The sequence below is a fragment of the Notamacropus eugenii genome, chromosome 5 (assembly GCF_028372415.1).
Source record: "Notamacropus eugenii isolate mMacEug1 chromosome 5, mMacEug1.pri_v2, whole genome shotgun sequence".
Lineage (NCBI taxonomy): Eukaryota > Metazoa > Chordata > Mammalia > Diprotodontia > Macropodidae > Notamacropus > Notamacropus eugenii.
This window is the reverse complement of record NC_092876.1, coordinates 24,440,586-24,452,557: the sequence shown is the minus strand read 5'-3', so window position 1 is coordinate 24,452,557 and position 11,972 is coordinate 24,440,586. Positions and strand designations below refer to the sequence as shown.

Genomic DNA, 11,972 nt, shown 5'->3' with positions numbered 1-11,972 from the left:
CCTAGCACTCTCATTTTCTGAGATGATTCAAAGACCCCATGGTGTTGTTATGAGGGTGCTTTATGCGGGAGGTCATGGCCTCCTTTAACTCCAGGCCAGGGAGCTGGTTTCCTTTTCCTTGACTAATCCTGGTCTGCATCAATCCAAAATTGTCCTTCTCCTCAAGACTGATATGAATTTTCTGTGCCATGCTTGGCTAAATTCGAGCTACACTGTATTTCCAGCATTTCTCTCACAGCCTGGGTTAGAACCAGATCAAACCAACATGCAAGGTTTGTTAGTCGGGGTCCAATTTTGGTGAAGCATATGGACTCTTTGGAATCACAGTTTCCCTTTCTCACTGTTCACCAGCCACTCCTTTAATATTCCATCTTCAGATTTTCCAAACTGAGGTCCAGTTCACTGCCTTGTGCTTTGTATGGTTTATTCTCTTCCTCTCAAAAAAAAAAATTAGGACATTAATCCATCTCCTGTCCTACATAGTCCAGACTAGCATCCTCCTCTCCAAAATGACTTAGAACATGTTCTTGATTTGCTATTCTAGCAACAACTGATTTTACTTCAGCAGAACAAAACCTCCCAGAAGCTTTAGGGTCTCTCTCCTTTTATTTTTGTGTGTCCAGAACCTCGATCTGTGCTGGAAAGGGTATTGGCCATAAATAAATTCTTGTTGATTGGCATTGATGTAGATTGAGTTGTGTCATTGGTCTGCCACTAACTTACTGACCAGCTATGGCTCTATTCCTCTGCTCTTAGAACCTAAGGCTCTTTCAACAAGGGAGAATTTGAATGGGGTTTTATACTTCCTTCCAGTTCTGAAGTCCTATGCTCAGATTGCTGTGAGGGATTTTCTAGGTGTGATGTTCCATGTTCGAACTCTAAGGCTTGAAGACAAAGCAATGATTGAGTGTTGATGGAGAGATTTAAGTCAGGACTTGGTGCCCCATTGTTAACATGAGTTGTCCAATGGTCCCTAGTCTGATGGAAAGGATGTTACCTCTTAAAAACTCCTAAGTTCATTTCTATCCTAGGCCAGTCCCATGTCATCCAGTTTGTAAGATAAGATCCTAAAGCAAGAGGCTTTTATTGACCCATAGGGTGAAGAATAGGAGTGATTAATGTGATGTTTAAATACATTAGAGAGATAGAGTTTCTGGTTAATTTAAAAATTTTATTAATAAGGCCAGGAGGTTGTTAGCAAAAGGATGGTTGTTTGGCCTCTCTCTTAGACCAAAGAATATCATGGGGTTGGACTCACACTTTATATACCCCTTGAAACACTAGGAGGTCCATCAAGCAATATTAAAATCTAATTTTTTAATCTGATTGAGGATGGACTATGAAGGGCTGTGTATCTCTTGGATAGGGAAAGTATTTCTCTATCAAACTAGGCTTTAGGCTACCACTTCAAAGGATGTATACTCTACCCAAGCCTGAGCAGAATAGGAGAGTTTCCACCATTTTGTTCAAGGACAGGAAAGGAAGTCCAATCTTATAATCAGCTCTGTCCTTAAGAACTGAACTTAAAGTCTGCCCTTTGGAGGGGAGAGCTCTGAATCTAAGCCCATGCCAATTATTGATTATTGATAATCAGTTTTCACGTTAGATTGTCAGAGATTGACTCTTGAATATCCTTAAGCCTTTAGGATTGTGCCATAAGACCTGTCTCTGTATAGAAGGTTAGAGTCAATGCAAAAGTGAACATTGCTAATATCAATGATTTATGGACCATATGCATTGCTTTGTAGACTTTGCATTATTGATGGACTAAAATTAAGGCTTTCCTATATCGAGTATGCTTTGGTGCACCATGGACCCTTGCACAAGATGTTTTTTTACTCTCACCTTCAGTGACTTACGAATGACCTAATTATGAGCTTCCAAGTGAAAACCTCATGAACATAAAATGCACCAAACAGTAGCTGGTGAGCAGATTCCCCAAGTCTGGATATGGGCTTTGTGGATTCACAGATTGAGTTTGTAGGCTGTGAGTCTGAAGAGGTTCCCTCAGCCTCCTCTCTCTCTGGAGGGTGGAGTGCCAAACTCCTCCCAGAGCCTGCCTTGGTAGAAGACAGAAAATGCATTCCCAGCTCACTCTACTCTGCTTCCCCTGCCCTGTCTGGTTTATCCAGGTAACAGGATACCCCTGCTCCAGGGACCTCCTTTGACTGAGCCCACTCTGGCGCTACTGGGAAAACCTGATTGGAGCCAATGTGGTTCTAGGAACGCTTGCCACCAGTGTGAGGCTGGGGCCTCCACAAGTGGTGTCTCTGGGAAGTGACGCCTGGGGAAGGTGTCAGGTTTCACAGGGAATGATGAAGGTAGGGGTGGGAAAAATGAGCCCTTGTAGAAAAGACAGGGCTTGCCATCATCTAGTGGCAATGATGGAGAACAGCAGAGGAGGTCCTGGACAGAGCATCTAAGTCAAAATTCACATACATTAACAAACTCTGCTATAGGATCTTTGTATGTGTAGGACTCCTGCTGAATAACTTTGACTGGATCTTTAATACCTGCTTTTGTTTTGGACCATCTTTGTTTGTTATGACTGCAGAAGTCAAATAGTGGAGAATATGTGAACCCATAATTTGATCTGCATTTGAATACTGTGGCTGATAAAGAAAGAGATCAATAATGTTGTCACGTGTTATTGACGAGTACAAATAGAGATCAATGAATCAGCCATGTTCTTCTGCTGAAGGGAATGCATTAGAGAACTGACAGAATTATTATCTATGGTTTCTTTCAGTCTTATAAGGTCTTCCATTTCTGCATCCCAATTATGCATCACCATTTTGATGCTGGTTTTCCCCACAGTGAACCCAAAGCATTTCTACCAATTGAGGGGAACAACCCTCTAAAAAAGTAAAGACATTCTGCTGCTCCAGAAGAGGTGCCACATTCATACTGGAGTTTTGCATTTCTCTAGAGTGTATCAAAATGTTCTTGTTTAAAACCATATTTGTCAGCTTGGTAGTCAAGCGGCATCTGACCATCCCAGGTAGACTGTCTCTGCCTTATACTTTCTGGGTCTTCAAACATCTTGATCATTGGTTCAGCTTCTGCCTGTGGCTGTTTTACTTGTGCAACAATAGTGGTTTTTTCTCACACAAAGCATGAGGAATGTCATCAGAATAAAGGTTTTTATACACATCCACTGCAAAATCCAACATGTTTGTGTCACTAAGAAGGACCACCTTGAAGCAATTCCTTTTCATTATATATCTCTTTGACTGAAAGAAACTCAAGCAGCAGGAAGACCAGATGATGGTCCAACAAGTGTGCAATGCAAATAGTGAGATCATGCTCCATCATCTTGCAGGGAAAAAGGGAGGAACTCCTAGCCAAGCTTTATTGATACTGCTGTAAAGGGAACCAACAGACAAATCCTCATCTACACTTGTGCAGCTCTCCCTGAAATCAGACTTTCATGAGACACAAAGAGTACAGGGGTCAGCAGAGACTAGCCAGAAAACAAGGGTAAAGAGGTAGATGAAGGACATAAGGATGGGGATAGGATGGTGAGGGAAAGAAGGCAGGAGGGTGAAAGTCAGAGAATCTCACTCACATAACCTTGGATTAGAATTGGAAGCACTCAGCAGCATGGACCCAATGGAAATGGACAAGGACTGGGAGTGGGGGGTGTAGTTGAACGTCTGTATTATAGGGCATACTTTTTGAGGGGAACAAAGTAACATATTTGTGCCTCCTCAAGGTAGCATCTATCCAAATTTTATCCAAGTCAGAGCTAAGTGATCAGGAAAACTTTAAACTTAACCTGTATGTCTCATCTCAAAATTATCAGAAATACTGGATATTCTGCTGATCTTATTGTGAATGTCTGGAACTTGTTTGAGGTTTAACTATCCTCAAACCAACAGATCCTGACAGCAGCACCCAGAGGGCTTCTCTGATTGAGCACAGAGTTCCAGGATGTGAATTTTACTTTGCAAATTATGCTGCTTTGATCTTTAGGATAGTATTCATGTGAAAAAGGCTCCCTTTTGTGGTCTTATTTTTTTGCTCTTGCTCCTTTCTGCTGGTGATTTATAAACTTAGTATACTAATTAGAAATTGGGGGTGCCTGCTCATGGGGATCAGAACGAGATACAGCTTTAGCACACACTTCTATATCTATCCCACCCTTATTGTCAACACTCCTCTCTGGCTCCTTTGGTTGGAGGACTACTATATTTCTTGTAGCCCACACTAGTTTTTCTCTAACTTATACTGAACACAAATTAAACATATTGAAAAGAAACCAGCTACTGCCACTCCCTAATTCCAGATGATCAGCTTTACTTCAGGCTTTCTGCAGTTGACACTTTCTCCAGAAGAAGGAGCCGAGCTACCTCAGCTACGTTTGCTAGCAGATGGGAACCCTTTTGATAGCTCAATGACAAACTTCCCCAGGTCAGCTTTTCACTCTTTTTGCACCCTAGTACCATTGGTCTTGGCATGTGGAAATTGCTTAGTAGATGATTTTTCATCCCTCCCTTTTTTCTATTCACTCATCCATCCTTCCCTTCTTCCCTCCCTCCCTCCCTCCATCCAGTCTTCCATCCATCCATTCTTCCATTCATCCATCCAACCAGTGGCATCACAGAAAGACAGGACTCAGGTCAGAGGTAGACTTCCATGGACACAGCGGCTTCTATGTGTGGTTGCTTCAGGTAGGGCTCTCAGCCAAGATTGCTGCTAATGATGTCCATCTATCCTGGGCACAGAGGATCCTTTTGGGGTTCATCATCAGTCATGCCTGTCCAGCCTGGCTATAGAAGATTGACTCAGCCCTCCATCCACCTGAAGCACACTTTCTTCTCCCTGTCTGGGTTGTGCTTTCCTGTGCTGTGTTTGGTCCCACAGAGCCACATGTTGCATTACTTCCTCTGTGAGAAATATCACTGAGCTCCTAACCCACAAGAATGGCAGGATTGTGACATCATTGGATCTTAGATCTAGAACAATTAAGGGTCACATGAAAGGGATCTTAGAAGTCATCCAGTCCAACCTCCTACATTAGATAGATGAGGAAACTTAAGCCTCAGAAAGGGGATTTATGCAAGTTCATATAGCTAATATAAGGTTGACTTGAAATTGAAAGCCAGCTCTTCTGACTCCAAATGGAGAGCCCTTTCCATCACAGGCTCCCCAGGTCCATACTTCTCACACTTAGCTTTAGAAATTTTCATGGAACATCCATTCACTCCAGGACCAAGGTATCTAAGTTCCCAGGATAACTTATTTAGAAATGGAAGGGGCTTAGTAGATCACCTAGCTCAAGCCTGCCTCATTTTATGGATGAGGAAACTGAGGTTTTTGAGGATGGAATCATTTGCCTAAAGGCAAATACAGAAGTGAGTGAGAGAGAGGATTGGGGGGGGAAGGTCTTTTGACCTCAAATTCCTGACATCACCCTAACTTCCTTGGTCAAATCATCCTGTAAATAAAAGCAGATAACTTTCATATAGTGTGTGAGTCAGCACTAATTTAGTACCAACTGTGTGCCAGGTGCTCTGCTAAGCACAAAGAAGGAGTAAAAGGAAAAGCAAAAAAACAACCACTTTTCTCAAGGAGCTCACAATCTAAAGAGAGAGACAATGTGAAAATGCCCATGACTAAATAAGACATTTCCAGGATAAATAGAAGCTAGACTCAGAAGGAAGGCTCCAAACCTCAGTTTACAAAGAGCTCTCCTTTTATCATGTATTAGATTCTCACAACTCTGTCCCATTAGATGGGTGCTGTTATTGTCCCAATTTTACAGATAAGGAAACTGAGGGTCCCAGAAGTTAAGTGGCTTGCTCTGAGGCACCCAGCTATGGACCCCTTGAGGCAGGGATCAAACACAAAGCTTCCTGACTGCAAGTCCAACGTTATCCATTCTTTAAGCATCTCTATGTCCCCTATACAGATGGCTTCCTCACACATGGCCTTGGGAAATTTGAGTGATGATCCATTTCAACGTCCAGAGCTCTATCTCCTGAAAGAGATGGCTCGTGCCTGTGTTAACAAATGAATGAGGCTTCTGTTCATCTGTGCTCACTTGTTGTGAAACAGTCTCCACGTCCTCAAACTTGGTGTCCATTGGGGGCATATATGGGCCAATGATTAGCTTTCCTGCCCCCTTAAGATGTTGAGGTATTTAGAGAAGAAATGAGCAGAATTGTGAACCTATTCCAACGTTCTCTGCCTCCTTCCAGTGATGTGTGACTTATAGGGAGGAGATTGGTTTCCCTATTTGGTTACTAAGTATGAAAGAGTTGACGGCAGAAGATGAACCAGGTGTTAAAAATCCAGGAGTCTTCCAAATGAGATTCACATGAAGTGGGACCTAAGTTTACTTTGCTAGAACTGAGACTCCTCACTGCCTCTCATGTTTCTTTCCTTCAACAAGAAATGGTCTGGTTGTGTTGAACGGGGAGTCTGGAAGTTCTGATTTAAAATCTGGCATTAGTCATTTGTTAGATGTGTGATTCTGGGCAAATTATTTAACCTCTGTCTGCCTCTGTATCCACAATAGGAAAAACAATAGAATCTACCTTATGGAGTAGTGGTGATGTCATTTTGGTCCTCTCTGTGAAAGGAGGACAACAGCTAGGGGTGAGGAACAAATGAAATAATATGAATGTATGTATGTATGTATGTGTGTATGTATCTCTATCTGTCTGTCTGTCTGTCTGTTTGTCTGTCTGTTGGCCTACCTATCCATCTCTCTCTCTCTCTCCCCCCCCCCCTCTTTTTCTCTCTCTCTGTCAGTCTACTCCTTATAACCTTTGTAACTTGAGGCAGCTAGGTGGTGTCACAGTGCCTAGAGCCTAGGGCTTCAAATCAGGAAGACTCATCTTCATGACTTCAAATCCACCCTAAGACACTTACTAGCTGTGTGATCCTGGGCAAGTCAAAAAACCCTGTTTGCCTCTGTTTCTTCATCTGTATGAAGATCTAGAGAAGGAAATGACAAACCACTGTAACATCTTTACCAAGAAAACCCCAACTAGGTTCAGAAAATGTTGGACATAACTGAAATGACTAAACAACAACAAATAACCTGAAAGTGCTGTCTAAATGCTGCTGCTGCTACTGGAGCACTGAATGCTGGAAATGTCACAGCTGCTAGTGCAGAAGTTGTGGGTGTGACAGCAGTGGAAATAGGCTGGTGGCAGAGTTACCAGCAGAAAGAAACTGAGAGTGGCAAATGGCCATTGGCAGTGGTCCACTGCCTCCCAGTGCCAGGCAAGTCCTGGCCCAAGACCTACAAGGAGTATCATGTCCCACTTGTTCCTTCTACCTGGGAGGCTCTTCCTGAACTTGGTCCTTCCTATTCTGTCTGTGATTCCTCCTAGCAATGTCATTATAGATAACATCATGAAGGGACTTTGGAATGTAGACAGCTCTTCATTAATGCTACTAAACCCCAGCTATTCTTTTAGGTCCTGGCAATTCTTTGGAGGTGGTCAGGTTAACTGGCACACCTTTTTCTTTAGGTTTAATCTGCCCACACTACCAAGACACTGGGTGGTCAAAGAATCTGAAAGAGGTTTAGCAAAGAGACCATTTTATCAATTAATAGTTTTGGTTCTCCAGACTACAGTTGGTCCAGTTAGTGATTTCTGTGGTAGGCCAGTGGAAAGACCATTGATTCTAGAAACAAAGGTTCTAGGTCTGAATCTCAGCTTTGTCATTAACTCCACTGGGTAAGTCTCTTTCTCTTTCTGGGATTCAGTTTATTCCTCTGTAAAATAAGAACATTGAACCCAATGATCTCCAAAGTCCCTTCTAGCCCTTGAACTAAGATCCTTAGTTTCTGCATAGGCATTACCCTGAATACCCAACTACTCTAAGCATGCCTTCTACCACATTGGCCAAGAGCAACTGAAAAAGTTAGGATGGAGCTTGATTGATTCAGTCAATCAAGCCTCCCCACCCCATTTAAAGGAAGCTCCCATTCCAGATACCTAGATGAGGACATGTCTTAGTTGGATCAGTACATTCAGGTGAGGATAGACATATCTATCCAATCAGTGCATTTCAACTAAATGTGATAAGACGTCTACTTAGATTGTTTACAGCTGTGGGGGCTTGTAGAAAACCAAGGGAGGTAATTTAGAATGAAGAATCCAGTAGGAAAGCTGGAAGCCTCTAGCCAGGGCTCTGACAAGAGATCGTTGAGTGGGAGGAGGAAGAGAGCACCTTCGCCTGAGGAGAACCTTGCAGAAATGAGATGAGCAGGGGATCTGACCTTTTCCATTGGTACCCTGACAGTGGCTGGGGCAGCATCAGCTGGTAGCAATGTCTGTATGGAGAGGAAAGAACAAAATGAATACCACAAGCAAAGGTAGATTCAGGAAGTGACCCAGGAGCCCAACAGAAAAGCTCTTCTTTAGTGAGGGGAAGATCTCAAGAATTCCAGCAAAACAAAGTCCAGGAGTTTGATATTATGACTTTGATCATGTCTGCTCTCTAAGTTGGAGCCCACTGTCACCTGGAATTATGTCTATATGTCTCAGATGTTTTGGGGGGAAAAAGGAAGAATTTTGCATCAAGTGTACAAGCATGACAAATATTTATTTAAAAAGCTAATTAAGTCTAGCTGATTAATTGATATGAACTGATAATCAAAGAAGGAAGTGTATCAGGAAGCAATAGCATTAGAAAGACACCCAGCAATGCCTCAGGGATACCTGTGTACCCCTGAGGTGGAAATGAGCAGCCATTCTCTGGGCACCCTGCTTCCAGCTCAAAGTGGAGTTGGAACAATAAACCTAGAACCTGTGCTCCATCATCCCTGATGAGTAGAATTCTATTCAATTGGGGGAACATTCACTGCCTCTTCTTGAAAGAAATCAAGCTGATTTCCATACCCTGCCATAGTAAAATAGTTTCTCTGATTTTTGACACTAATGTAAATAATTTGATGAAACAAGAAATTTGGGAAACTTATCACACATATGCAAATTTCAACTGCTCCAGAGTAGAAAAAAAACCAAGTCTTTTGCAGAACTGAGCAAATTTTTCCTGATGTCGACCATTCATTCCTAAAAAAATCTATAGTGATTTAAATTTCTTGTTAAATTGCGTTAGTCATATCTGCCTGTTTATGACCCCACCTTGGGGTTTTCTTGACAAAGATACTTGAATGGTTTTGCCATGTCCTTCTCCAGCTATTTTTTACAGCTGAGGAAACTGAGGCAAACAGAGTTAAGTGACTCTCCCAGGGTCACATACCTATTAGGTGTCTGAGGCTGGTTTTGAACTCAGGAAGAGATTTAGATTCTCTTAACTCCAGTTAATTGGGCCCATGAGGTTCAATGAAGAAAAGTCTGTTTCAATGCCAGCTTCCCAAGGAAATTTATCTGAGTCCAAGACAGTGTCATGTCAAAGCAAGGAAACTAATCACTCAGCGTCCCATAGTGTTTAATATATTCAAAATAATATTTGTATTAGGTATAGCAAACATGACAAAATATTGAGTCTTACAGATATGATCCTTAAGCATAAAAGTGGGTGACAGTTGTTTTGCTCCAACAATGGAGAATCATAACAATGGACACTGAATTAAGGCATTTTAAGTTTGCAAAGAACTTTCCATCCATTATCTGATTAGCGTAGTGAGTATGAAGGTGTTATTAGCTTCGTGTTACTGATGAAGAAATCAATGTTCAGAGAGGCTACCTGACTCTCCCCGAGTCACACAGCTAGTAAGCCTTGGAGATTTGAACTAGTGATTTTCTGACTCCACATGCAGCGCACTCTCCCTATACCATGTTCTTTTGCAGAGGAAAGGAAAAAGTTCCTATTTTAGCAAATGAAACCAATGAGTCTCAAACAGCATCCTGTCTCAACAACCACTCTCCTCCTTTCTTCACTTCAGCTATCACACCCAGCTTGTCCCTCTCTGAAAGGCACAGTACCATGAAACAGTGGAAGTCCAAAGACTGCCTTTCCCTCCTCCCTCAGTAAGAGACTCCATGTTCCAAGCCCTAAACCCTCATATATAAGGACTTAGGAGCTGATTATTTTAGGCATTATCCAGAAACAATCAAGAGACCACAGCTTCTCAGGATCACAGAGAAGTGTGAGGGAACTCAGAGGCCATCTAGTCTAACTCTATCATTCTACAAATGAGAAAACTGTGACTTATGGAAGTTGTGACTTGCCCACAGACTTAAATACAGATTTTCTGACTGTAGCACCAATGCTCAGAACACCAGAATTCAAAGACCCTCAAGACCTATAACTTTGAAAATTAGAAATGGAAGAGATCTTAGGGGTTAAGTAGTTGAATCTCCTCATTTTATAGATGGGGAAGCTGAGGTGCAGAAAAGGGAAGTGATTGGTCCAATGTCATCCAGAAAGGTAAGCTTTTTCTCCTCAAAATCAGGAATGTTCTTCATTAAGAGAACTACATAAATAACAGATGAAAAATAATAACATAAATAATATGGATCCAAACCAAACATGGTGTCTAAGATGACAGGAATTATTTGCCACCTTTGTCCCTATTTCTTGACATTAATTCTTGGTTAAAATAACCATTTTTTTTGTTTTTCATACTAAGTTCTCAAAGAATTCTTTCATTCCACTCTTTATACTCTGAATCAAAAGCTTGGCCTTAATGTGTTAACTACTCCAATCTTCAATACTTTAGTCCCATTTGTTACCCAGTACAATGGAGGTGACAACGTTACTGTATTCTGTTGTGGTCATGCCACACATGAAATATATTCCTTTCTGGGTCTCCTGATTTAAAAAAGGGATACCATGGAGAGCTTCAAGAAGAAGGTAACTTGAGAGATGACCTTAAGATCATGTCCTAGGAATACTGATTCTAATTCCTCCACAACAAAAGTCAAGAAACTAATCATGTCTTTGAGGATTAGGTGAATACTAAATTAATGAGCAAATCATGTACTAGAAGGATTAGTTGAAAGTTAAATGTTGAAGTCAACAAGAAAACTGTATTTTTGCAGCCCTTTGGGCATAGTTCCAAATTGCTCTCCAGAATGGTTGGATCAGCTCATAGCTCCATTAACAATGAATCGGTGTTTCAACTCTCCCACATCTTCTCCAACATTTATCATCATCCTGTTTTGTCATGCTCATCAGTCTGATAGGTGTGATGTGGTACCTCAGAGATGTTTTCATTTGCAACTCTCTAATCAATAGTGATTTAGAGCATTATTTTCATATGATTATAGATAGCTTTAATTGTTTCCAATGTAAACTCCCTGTTCATATCCTTTGACAGTTTATCAGTTGGGGAATGATTTGTATTCTTGTACAATTGACTCAGTTCTCTATATATTTTAGAAATGAGGCCTTTTCCACAGACACTAGTTGCAAAACTTCTTTTCTAGTTTTTTGCTTCCCTCCTAATCTTGGTTCATTGGGTTTGTCTGTGCAAAAACTTTTCAATTTAATGTAATCAAAATTATCCATTTTGCACTTCATAATGTTCTCTTTCTCTTGTTGGGTCATAATTTCTCCATTCTTCATAAATCTGATAAATACACTATTCCTTGCTCCACTAATTTGTTTATAGTATAAATCTTTATACCTAGATCATGTATCCATTTGGACTTCTTTCTTGTGTATGGTGTCAGGCATTGGTCTATGCTCATTTTTCACCAGATTGTAATCCAGTTTTCCCAGCAATTTTCGTCAAACAGTGAGTTCTTATCCCAGAAGCTGTGGTGCTTGGGTTTATCAAAGAGTAGATTGTTATATTCATTAACTACTGTGTCTTGAGTACCTAACCTATTCCACTCGTCTACCCCTCTGTTTCTTAACCAGTACCAAATGTTTTTCATGACTGTTGCTTTATAATACAATTTGAGATCTGGTAGGGCTAGGCCACCTTCCCTAGCATTACTTTTCATTAGTTCCCTTGATATTCTGAACCTTTTGTTCTTCAAGATGAACTTTGATATCATTTTTTCTAGCTTTAGAAAATAATTATCTGGTCGTTT

At 41.2% G+C, this 11,972-nt stretch overlaps 1 pseudogene; it reads right to left on the bottom strand.

The window, feature by feature from the left end:
• Positions 1-2,372: 2,372 nt before the first annotated feature.
• LOC140507428 (eukaryotic translation initiation factor 3 subunit E pseudogene) lies at positions 2,373-4,875 on the bottom strand (annotated as a pseudogene).
• Positions 4,876-11,972: the final 7,097 nt, after the last annotated feature.